The sequence below is a fragment of the Pistacia vera genome, unplaced genomic scaffold, assembly GCF_008641045.1.
Source record: "Pistacia vera cultivar Batoury unplaced genomic scaffold, PisVer_v2 Contig117, whole genome shotgun sequence".
NCBI lineage: Eukaryota > Viridiplantae > Streptophyta > Magnoliopsida > Sapindales > Anacardiaceae > Pistacia > Pistacia vera.
In genome coordinates, this window is record NW_022195215.1 from 2758309 (window position 1) to 2767314 (window position 9006).

The 9006-nt window shown below is 37.4% G+C and overlaps 1 long non-coding RNA gene across 2 annotated transcripts; it reads right to left on the reverse strand.

Annotated features, from left to right (window-relative positions):
* Positions 1-402: 402 nt before the first annotated feature.
* On the reverse strand, positions 403-1945 carry LOC116105768. 2 transcript variants are annotated; one of them, XR_004124152.1, is made up of 3 exons: positions 1768-1945; positions 777-1140; positions 403-677 (listed from the first exon to the last, which is right to left on the reverse strand). It is a non-coding gene; the product is annotated as an uncharacterized LOC116105768 (long non-coding RNA). The 2 variants fall into 2 exon arrangements; XR_004124141.1 differs by lacking the exon at positions 1768-1945 and adding an exon at positions 1409-1450.
* Between the last annotated feature and the right edge of the window lie 7061 nt (positions 1946-9006).

Genomic DNA, 9006 nt, shown 5'->3' on the forward strand with positions numbered 1-9006 from the left:
AATTGTTTCAAAAGGCCTATAAACTTGAGTAGAGAGTTTGTAATTCTTCCTTAGAGCAATAGTTGATATATTGTTGTAGTTGAGATAACAATAATCCCCTATCTTGAACTCTTTCCAGTATATTTAACATCATATAATTTCTTCATCATATCGTGAACTTGAGAATATACCTGCAAACATCCTTAAGGACTTGGTATCTAGAAATCAACTCTTGCTCGACAGCTTCCAACGTGCAGTCCTAGGAATATACTCAAGGAATCGTAGGGGGCTTCTTCCATAAACTATTTCAAATGGGTCTTTCTGTACCATAGTTTACCAACTTGTATTTAACAAAATTCGCCCATGACAACCAACTCATCCACTCTTTAGTTTTAGAATTGTTTAAAACACCTCAGACCCATCTGTAACGTATAAACCTTCTTATACAAAAAACTTTATATATGCCTAACAAATATGCATCAATCATTTTTACATTATAATACCTAGATGATTGGAAAATTAACTATTAAAAATAGTTAATCCTTTCCCATCATTCAAAAAATTCCAACAACAAAAACCATCATGCATACCATCTTTCACTCCCAATTGTGCTTTATCAATTGTGCATTTGGCTGGTTGCACCATGGCAGATCTGAATGTGGTGACTACTCTGGGCAGCATGAATTTCCAAGCACTCACTGTTAAAGTACAAAGATAACAAATTTTTAAGATACGGGTTAAAAGAGTGAACTGCAAAATGAATTAAGAGTCTTTGTGTATATTTAAGTACAACTTACTTGCAACCATAAACAAGATTAACATGCAAAAAGATGTGCAATGCCTTTGTTCAAACTTTTCCAGGCATCTAATACTTCATAAGTAACAGGGACCAATTGAGGAATAAGTATTCCATTCTCTGGAGGCTTCAGGGGCTTCTCTATAGCCTTTCTGCAAGTTTTTCATCCTTCCTAGTAGCCCGCGTCATCTTCTTTATTGGAATGAGAAAAGGCTTCTTCTTTCTCTTAGGTAGTACAGGTGGAAGATCCACATTTTGGGGATTTTTTGTTTCTTTACAGTTTGATAATGTCCAGATCTTTGGCTAGCACATAGGAATATCCTACAACTTGTTGACTCAACTTTCTGAAGCTGCCCAAGCCCAAACTGCATGAAGAATGAAATTGAAGCATGAGCTTCTAAAACAATTATCCATAAAGAATGTCACCAAGGACAAAACACAAACTTACAAATTCACGGTAGGTGCATAAAATTTTCTCATGCAAATATTCATAAATTTAACTAGCATTGTTTTCCACACAAAAAAACAGAGATTGGCAAATCATTTTATACATCACATATTAACAGATTTACTTCCAACATAATATATGATTAAAATAAAAAACCCAATAGAACATAATCAAGAGAACATAACCTGCAACCATAGAGTGTATGAGCTAGTAGCTGAGAGTTGAGGCCTCAATTCCATGGCATTGTACTAAACACATGTGAAGTGAAACAATGTCAAAAATTATTTTACATAATAATGACACTTGTTTTTAGCTCATTTTGGTAATCTAGCTTACACCAACACTTTTAAAGTAGAAATACCATTTGCAAAGTAGCACCTGATGATTGTTTTATTTTTCATAAGGGTGCTAAAATTTTCATTTATACCGAGTACAATATGTGTGATACCTATCTTTGCGCCAAATGAAAATACGCTTTCATTGCCCTCATGCCCTTAACAGTTTAATCCTCGATAACAAAATAAAAAGAAAGTAACTAGCTTACCCTTTTAAGATGGATTCCATGCAGAAGGCAGAACTGGTGGTGTCCAGAGCATTTGTTTCCAAAAGTATCTGAATTGCCTCACACTTCCTTAAATAAAAACTAAATGGTGCAAATGTAAAGTCAGAATCAAAAAATTGAAGCAGAGCTTTGTAATTAATGATGTGGGTTTTTCATGAGGTAGAGGTGATGAATGTTGGAGTAGGTGCCCTAGAGCCAATCAATTATTGTAGAATTGACTCTTTGTAATAATGTTCATTAATCAATAAAAGATATTTTATTCTATATCGTGTAAATCATTATTATTGCAATATGTATTGATATATGTCCTTAGAATGGTAGACCCGTAACGAGGGTATCAAGTATTTTAAATCTTGATAGTGAGAACCCTATGAGCACATATGGTGGCCATTCTAGAAACGTCCATAGCCCTAGTATTATTCTGAAGTAAGGGCACAGATAACACGGTAAGGCTATCATAGTGTTGAATGACCCTGTCGAAAGGCAGTGACTGATCTCACTTGTCAAGGTTGTTTAGTGAAAACCTGGTGCAACACATGGGTGCTTGCTGTAGGCGATTACACCGCAGCAAGTTCACTGGATTGACCCACCAGAGGATTCTATATGGATGGTAACCCCAGTGTCTATGGAACAAATCCTCTAACGAATGATGGTACATGTGATCCTTAGACTTGAGATCACCGGAGCGCCTTGTGCATCGATTGGTGTAGTTTGACATTAGCCTAACGCNATAAAAAGGCGAAATTCACATCTAAAGCAAGAATCCTTACCTTAGGATGCTTTAGATTAACTTTCTACCAAAATCACTCAAAAAGCCCTTTAGAGTCCTTGAAAGATTGAAGGAAAACTTGAGAGGAAATAGAGAATGGAAGAGGCGGTGGAAGATGAAGATGAAGAATGAAGGGGTTACAAAGCTCATTCCCTTTTTAGCTCAAAATATCTTCATTCATTCCCATAATGCCCTTACTCTTTCTTGGACATTCCATCCTTGTCCTTTGATTCCTTACACTCACACCCCCACTCTAACATATTCTCCATGAAATTTCCTTATATTTTACTCCCCACTTTTCCTACTAATTAGGGGTAAAATGGTCCATTTGCCCTTAAGGAAAAATACCTAGCAAATTCAATACAAAACTCAGCTGGCTCTTCACCGTGGCGAAGCAAGTTTCTTCGCCTCGGTGAAAAATGAAGGCAATCCTTGAATGGCAGAGGCCAAAGACAATAAAAGAAATTAGAAGTTTCTTAGGCCTAATAGGTTACTACCAGCGATTTGTAGCAGTGTTTACCCAATTGGCTAAACCGTTGACAACTCTTACTAAACAGAGAACTCCTTTTTCATGGTCAGAAGCATGTGAGAAGAGTATTCAAGAGCTAAAGAAGAGGTTAACAACAGCTCCTGTGTTAGTGTTACCTCATGAGGGTGTAGATTATAACATTTATACCGATGCCTCATTGCAAGGACTTGGTGCCGTGTTGATGCAGTTAGGTAGGGTGATAGCATATGCCTCTCGGCAATTGAAAGAGTATGAGACGAGATACCCTACGCATGACCTAGAGTTGGCAGCAGTGATCTTCGTATTAAAGATTTGGAGGCATTACCTTTATGGTGCCAAGAGTACACCGATCATAAGAGTTTAAAGTACTTCTTCACTCAGAAGGAGTTGATTATGAGACAGAGAAGGTGGTTAGAGCTAGTTAAGGACTATGAGTGTGAGATCAAGTACCAACTGGGAAAAGCCAATGTAGTAGCTGATGCCTTGAGTAGGAAAGCCTATTTATCCTAGCTCACTAAGCAGAAAGAGCTAATAAAAGAGTTGTATAGAGAACAGATTGAAGTGTTTCCGGGAGGGATTGCCAGGTTAGAGATTCAATCTACTTTATTGAAGGAAATCAAAGAAAAGCAAGTGGCCGATGAGTGGTATCCGAGATTAGTGCAGCAAGTGCATGAGGGCAAGACATCAGAGTTCCCCCTAAGAGATGGTGTCCTCTATTTTAGAAATCGGTTGTGTATTCCTCCAAATGGTGAGTTGAGAAAGAGAATTCTTATGGAGGCTTATGACACACCATATGCTGCTCATCTTGGAGTGACCAAGATGTATCAAGATGTTAAGAAAGGCTATTGGTGGCCAGATATGAAGAGAAAGGTTGCAGAGTTTGTATCTAAGTGCCTGGTTTGTCAGCAGGTAAAAGTAGAACACCAAAGACCGTAAAGGTTGCTTCAGCCACTTAGTATTCCAAAGTAGAAATGAGAGAGCATTTCGATGGATTTCATCATAGGTCTCCCAAGAGTACAGAGAGGGTATAATGCTATATGGGTGATTGTGGATAGGTTAACCAAGTCAGCCCATTTCCTTCCAGTAAAGGAGAGTACCACTACGGATCAATTGGCTCAGATGTACATTAAGGAGATAGTCAGGTTGCATGGTATGCCCAAGGCAATAGTGTCGAATAGAGATTCCAGATTTGTTTCAGCTTTCTGGATGAGTTTACAAAGGAATTTGGGTACCCATTTGGCTTTCAGCACTGCCTATCATCCTCAGACGGATGGCCAAACAGAGAGAACGAATCAGGTGCTTGAGGATATGTTGAGAGCCTGCTGTATAGATTATAAAGTATCTTGGCATGAGATGTTACCCTTGGTGGAGTTTGCCTACAATAATAGTTATCAGTCTACAATTAAGATGGCGCCTTATGAGGCTTTGTATGGTAGACGATGTAGGTCTCCACTATATTGGGATGAGATTAGTGAAAAGGATGAGTTGAGTACAGTTCTTGGGCCAGAGATGACTCTGAAGATGCTAGAGGATGTAAGGTTAATCAGAAACAAAATGAAGCAAGCCCAAGACAGACAGAAAAGTTATGCCGACTTGAAAAGGAAAGAGGTTGATTTCCAAGTGGGTGATAAAGTGTTTTTGAGAGTTTCCCCCTACAAGCGAGTGATGCGCTTCGGGAATAAAGGGAAGTTAGCATCGAGATACATAGGTCCATTTGAGATTTTGCAGCGAGTGGGAAAGGTAGCCTACAGATTGGCACTACCACCTAGTATGGACAAGGTGCATGATGTTTTCCATGTCTTGATGCTATGGAAGTATGTAAGTGACCCCTCCCATATTCTGAGTGTAGAGGCTGTTGAGTTAGCAGAGAACCTTGTGTACGAGGAACGCCCAGTTCAGATTTTAGACTGAAGAATTAAAGAGCTCCAGAATAAGAGTATTCCATTAGTGAAGGTCCTTTGGAGAAATCACAAGGTAGAAGAGGCCACATGGGAGGTTGAGCAAGACATGCAAAGTCGTTACCCGGAGCTGTTTATGTGAATTTCGGGGATGAAATTCTTTTAAGGGGGGGGAGAATTGTAACGCCCCACTTGAGGTATGTAGCTAATTTATGTTGCATTGCTTGAATCTTTATTGTTTTGCTCTTAATTGAGTTGTTATATTGTTAATATTGTTTGGTTGGCCCTTGGTTGAATGGATGTATTGATTTGGTTGAGTGGTTGCCCTGAAATTGTAAAGACTTGGCGAAATCTTGGTGTTACAGACTTCGCCGGGGTGAAGAATAATCTTCGCCGTGGCGATGAGGTTCTGCAACCAAAGAGGTAGGTTTTGTAATTTTTTGTCGGGGTGAAGAAACTTGCTTCGCTGCGGCGAAGAACCGGCTGAGTTTTGTATTGAATTTGCTAGATATTTTTCCCTAAGGCAAATGGACCATTCTACCCCTAATTAGCAGGAAAAGTGGGGAGTGAAATGTAAGGAAATTTCATGGAGAATATGTTAGAGTGGGGGTGTGAGTGTAAGGAATCAAAGGACAATGATGGAATGTCCAAGAAAGAGTAAGGGCATTATGGGAATGAATGAAGATATTTTGAGCTAAAAAGGGAATAAGCTTTGTAACCCCTTCATTCTTCATCTTCCACCGCCTCTTCCATTCTCCATTTCCTCTCAAGTTTTCCTTCAATCTTTCAAGGACTCTAAAGGGCTTTTTGAGTGATTTTGGTAGAAAGTTAATCTAAAGCATCCTAAGGTAAGGATTCTTGCTTTAGATGTGAATTTTACCTATTAATGAGTTGAAGTCTCATAGTATGGTTGGTTGAGATTGTAGAGAAAAGGCAAGTTACCAAAGTTAAAGAGAAGTGCTAGTGGAATCACTCCATTACAAGTAAATTCAACCAAGTTGAGATTTAAAAACTCCTTTGAGTAGAGAATTATATATGCATGTGTATGCTATATTATTGAGAATTGAATTGAAATGAGTATTTGCTTTGTGGTTGTTGAATACACTTCATTTATGAGAAGTGTTGAGATTGCATGATGTGTGATGAGTGAGATGAAATTGGAGGAGATTGAGAAATCTTTTTAGAAGTGTTTGTCCTTGACAGGAATTATAGCTATGTGAGGGAGTTTCCTCCCATTTTGGATGGTTAGAGAAAGAAGTAGAGTTATTGTTATGGTAGAGTTTTTATATGCACATGAGTTGTTTGATGAAATGCCTAAGAGAAGTATGAGCATGAATAGTAAACCCTAATTCTTGCAACATTGCATATTGGCATTTCATTAGTACATTAATGAGCATTAACCATCCATACGCATTAGTTGTGCGTTGAGTAGTAGCTTGAGAAAGAGTAGAAAATTTGAGTATAAATTACTCTAAGAGTAATAAGAATGAGAAAACTCCAAGAGTAGAGTGAAAGAGAGAATAAGCACTAGAGAATAAAAACAAGAGTAGTGCTACACGAGAGAATAGAGTAGGTCATGCGATGGGGAACCCGTAAGTGATGAGTAGAATCGTCACGAGTTGTGGGAGCTTTGTGATCTTCCAGCCGTGCCTCCGGTAAGATGAGGTTGTGACACTCGAGAGAGAGAGAGAATACACTCACGTGGCCAAGGGTTCCGAATCCATGCATAATCAAGTCTGATCGACAAAGAATGAGTTAAGGTCAAGAGTAGTGGGGGCTTTGTGATCTTCCGGCTGTGCCTCCGGTAAGATGGGGTCGTGACACTTGAATGAGTATTGGTCACGTAAAGCGGGATTGAGTTCCTGGCCGTGCCTCCGATAAGACGAGGTCGTGACATATGACTGAGTCTTTTTGTGCTCACCCCGTTGTTTCTATGTGTTTTGAAAGATCTAGGTGAGGACGCAGTCGGATGGACGTCGGCAAGCGAAGAGAAATATCACACTGTCTACCACTTTTCGATGACTTTTTGTATATGATACTTTATTTTGTGTAAAGTATATGTATATTTAACGAAAGAAAAATTTGGGCCCATCTAATTATGTTATTATACATGTATTTTATTATATGTATTTCTATGAGTATACGAGTAGAAAGGAGTCGTTACACCTATTTCCTGCAAAAATATGGAAAAACAACGGGGTGAGCATAAAAATGCTCAGTAAGTAAATCCCTTAACTCTTCTCGTTCTTTGATTCTTTCCTTACTTAATTCTTTTCTTCTTTCTTTCATTCTTAGTTCTTTCTCTTTTATTTCTTCGTTTCTAATTCTTACTGTTCTTTCTTTCTTCGTAATTCTCATTGTTCTTTCCTTCTCTCTGTTCTTTCTTTCTATTCTTTCTATTCTTCCTTTTCTTTTTATTCTTTCTAACCATGGTGGAATACATGGTAATATGCATGAATGAAATGCATGTGCAATAATGCATAAAAATGCATTTTCTTTCTTCTTTCTTCTTTCTATTTCTTTTCTTTTCTTTTCTTTCTTTTCTTTTCCTTTCTTCTTGTTTGTCTTACTCAAGCTTTTCTTTTCTTTCTTGTTTTTCTTTTCTTTGCTTGTTCAAGCTTTCTCATTCTTTCTTATTCTTGTTCTTTCTTATCCTTTCTTTTCTTTTCTTGTTCTTTATTATTGCTTATTCTTTCTTTTCTTATTCTTATTCTTTCTTTTCTTATTATTTGTCGATCGGTCTCGATTGATGCATGGATTTGGAACCTTGGCCGTGTGAGTGAGTATAGTCCTCATCTACATGCACTCTTGCGGACCGTACAAATTCTTTCTTTCTTCTTAGGCCACTCAATTAAGGTGGCGTGCATGTAGGAATTCTTCTTGGTACAACCCTCATCCACATACACTCTTACGGGTCGTACAATTCTTCTTCTTCTTATGCCACTCAATTAAGGTGGCGTGTATGTGGGAATTTCTTCTTAGCACTCACGGTTGCCCATCGCAACACCTATTCTTTTCTTTTCTTAATTCTTTAGTGCTTTTCTTCTTTCTCTTTTCTTAAAGGTGTTTATTCTTAAATTCTTTATTCTTCTTAAGTTATTACACAATAACAAATATATGCATATGGATGGCCATGCTTAGAATTCTTACTTAAATGCACTCATGAAATGCAAATATGCAATGTTGCATAAAATTAAAGTTTCTACTCATACTTATACTTCTTTTAGGCCTTTCATCAAACAATAAATGTATATATACAAACTTTAATTATAATTCTCTTGTTTCTTAACCATCCAAAATGAGAGCCAAACTCCCATTATCCTCATAATCCCTAAACGGCAAAACACTCCCCAAATTCTTCCAATTCCAACCGAATTTCAACCATCATCATACAATAAAAACACTTCTCATGCTCAAATATATCCAACAACAAGATAAATAATCATCAATCTCATTTCAATTTCTCAACAATCATAACATATACATGCTTAAAGAAATCTTTACTCAATTGATTTCTTAAACCTTAACTTGAGTTGGAGTTTGAGTGGAATTTACTTACCTTATACTGAGTAGTCTCCACTAAAGCTTCTACTCTTGTTGGATTCAAACCTTCTCTTAACCTAAGCATAAACTTAATAAGAATTCAACTTCTACACAATAAATCATATATATAAAGCAGAATTCTACCCCTTGGGCTAGGATCAAAACCTTATTAAATTCCACTCAAAAGCGCTCAAAATCCTTGGAAAATTGGTGAAAAATTGAGAGAAAAGGAGAAGGAAAGTGGCGGTGGAAAGAGAGAAATAAGGGTTACAAACCCTTAATATCTTATTTATAAAACTACTTTTCCATTTTGCCTTATTCAAGTTTAAGGCATTTTCTTCATATTCTTTAAAATAACTTTAACAAAAATAACTAAGGGCTATAAAAACATAAATTAAATTATATACCTCCGTGTGGGTGTTACAAAGCATAATTGGGATACAGTGATATGATTTCAAAGAGGTAGAAGCCCTATGGGCTCATTCATCAGATCTTGGTAACTT